A 3,114-nucleotide genomic window follows, 5' to 3' on the forward strand; every position below is an offset into this window, starting at 1 on the left:
GACAGCCTTATCATCCAATTTTTTGCACTGTGTTTGTGGCACCAAAGCATATGCCAAACAACCAAAAACACGCATGTGCTCAATAGAAGGCTTTCTATCGTGCCATGCTTCATATGGAGTAAGAGACTGCAAAGCTTTTGTAGGACACCTGTTAAGTATATAAGTGGCACACATGATGGCATCAAGCTAAAAAGAATGTGGCAAAGCTTGACTTTTGACCATACATCGTGCCATTTCCGTAAGTGACCTGTTTTTCCTCTCAACAACACCATTTTGCTGAGCTGTATAAGGCACTGTACATTGGTGTTTTATCCCACGACTAGCCAGAAATGCATTAAATTCATGAGACATATACTCCCCCCCTCGATCGGAACGGAGGGTGCCCATAGTCCATTTCGAGACATTTTCAGCCATAGCCAGAAATTGTTTGAAGCACATAAAAACTTCGGACTTCGCTTTAAGCGGAAATACCCATGCATGCCTGGAGTAATTATCAATGAAAGTCACGAAGTAAAGGTAATTGCCCAAGGACGGAGTTTGCATGGGCCCTCAAACATCACTATGCACAAGCTGCAATGTGGCCCGAATTGAACCATCCTTTGGAAACTTAGAACGCTGCATCTTACCCAAAATACAGCCTTCACAAACATGTTTGACAGGTGCTTCAAGAGGCATCAAAGAAGCAACCATATTAGATTTCTGCAAACGCAACAAACTGGCAAAATTCAGATGACCAAAATGTGCATGCCAAAGTTTTGCATCTGAAATAGCCCTTGAATCTGCAACAACATTTGCAAATTTTGTCCACACTTGTCATACAAAGTGAGCTTATACAGCCCACGGCACAAAAGGCCAGATGCAACAATTTCATCACCAAAACTAAGATCATGAACTGTACATCTGTCATCCACAAATTTGACTACATGTCCAAGTCTAGCAAGTGCGGATATAGACAAGAGATTCTTCTCGATCCCATGTACATAAAGTGCATCAACAAGTGTGAAGGAACTGCCATTTGCAGTAGTAAGCACAATCTTTCCAACTCCCTGAACCGGATAAGAGGTATTGTTGGCACAAGTGACTGAATTCCCATGAGGGACAGACGAGAGAGAGGTAAACAATTCACGATGTTAGGTAATGTGCTTTGTAGCACCACTGTCAAAATACCACACATGTGAATCTGCAACTGACAAGCATGCATCATGGACAACAGGATTATAAGTGCACCCTGCGCTAAAACCCCATTCTGCATCAACATCAGCAACACGGTCTCCTTTCACATAAGACTCAACCAGAATTTCTAGATGAATTGTTGCCAGCAGAAGCATTAGGAATAGAAGTTTTGCCACTCGCAACATAACCATAAGAAGTGGCCGCATTGCTATTACCACCCTTTCTTCGAGAAGCAATAAAAGCATGTTGAACTGCACGCTGCCTAGTTCTGTTTTTTCTGGAAAGTGACTCTTGCAACAGCAATGTGCATAATGCATCAAACTTGAAAACTTTAGGATTTCCTTGGGTCATAAGTCTCCAAGTACTTGCAAAAGTCTGGTAAGAATCTGGTAAGGCATCAAGAACTGTCTGCACAAGGGAATTGTCTGAAATGACTTCACCTACAGAAATAAGTTGCTCATTGATATCCTTGACACCAACAAGAAAAGTGTCCATATCATCTTCCTCATGCATAATCTTCGACTCCAGCTCTTTACGCAGCAAAGCAATTTTAGCCTCATTGTGGCTTGCATAATGACCTGCTAGAATATCCCAAGCCTATTTTGCAGATTTTTCTGAACGAATGTGAGGAACAATGGTGCGCTTCATAGACAACACAATCAATGTATGAGCCTGCGCATCCTTTACATCCCAACGAGCTTGTTCTACCGTAGGCAAAACAACTCTAATAGCAGCAAGACCTGCAACATTCTCAACATCGCCTACATCCTCAGAACCAGGACGTACATCAATGCTCTACACAATGTTCCAGATGCCCTTTGACACAAGAACATGTTGCATCATATAAGCCCACATAGGGTAGTTGTCCCCATCCAACCTGTCCTCAGCAGCAAACATCTTGAACACATCTGTGTTGTTGTCAGCCATGGTAAATGCTGCACCTAATGTGAAAACTGCCCGAAAATAGGAGAAACGGAGCGGGAACAACATGTGCTATATAGCACAAACCGTAGAAGACTATGAGGCACCTGTTATGCAAAAAACGGCAGTGACAGAAATTTTGCACAAAATGACAAAATAGCCTGTGCAGTAGTGCCTGTAGTGGAAAGGGGGCCCGAAATGAGCCCGAATCAAAAATCTGCAAATGCTTGCCAAAGCTCACGGAAATCGGTGAAAGTGAGCAGGCGTGTGCTGGAGCAACTGGCGACTAAGCCCGACAGAACGCAACCTGCTGTGATACCAATTGTTGGAATTAGGGTTACTTAGAAACGCACACAGCTTGGAGAAGACGAAGGAAGCTCAAGGCACACAATAGAGAGTGTGTTTCTTAGTATGCAATGGAAAGATTGATAGCCCTCGAGTGATGGGTGTATATACAATGCTCGGGGGGAAAAACCTCCTAAAGAGGGAAAAAATGCCCCGGCGGTCCTAGTGTGTTCACACACATCATTACCACATGTATATGGTAACAACAGATACAACTATGGAAGCAGTTCTCTATTGAAAACAAGAAAATTGCTCTCTCCTCACTATCTGCACGAGCCATTAGCTCAGTAATGTACGGTTATACCCATCAACAATGATATAAAGTAATTAGATTTACACTTTGATTGCTCTACAAGTATTTCAAATGTTGCATCACGTCTCTTTTACCATTTCTAAATACTCTTTGTTGAAAGCTACGATTACCGAAGGGTGCTTACTTCTATGCCAGAATTTGATACCAACAAACTTAGGAGACCTAATTTTTAGCCTATCCTACTAAGTGCGCATCACATATCTCTATATTTGATCACGAGTTCAATTTTTTGTTATGGATTAGCTTCATGCTTTGATTATCACTTTTACGAATCTTTACCAAGTATAAGCAAGTATGAGTAGGTATCTACAAACTCGTATTTAAGGATTTTTTTTTTAACAAACGGAGTTTGGATCATTGTG

Source organism: Adiantum capillus-veneris, chromosome 8 (assembly GCF_014529385.1).
Source record: "Adiantum capillus-veneris isolate H3 chromosome 8, ASM1452938v2, whole genome shotgun sequence".
NCBI lineage: Eukaryota > Viridiplantae > Streptophyta > Polypodiopsida > Polypodiales > Pteridaceae > Adiantum > Adiantum capillus-veneris.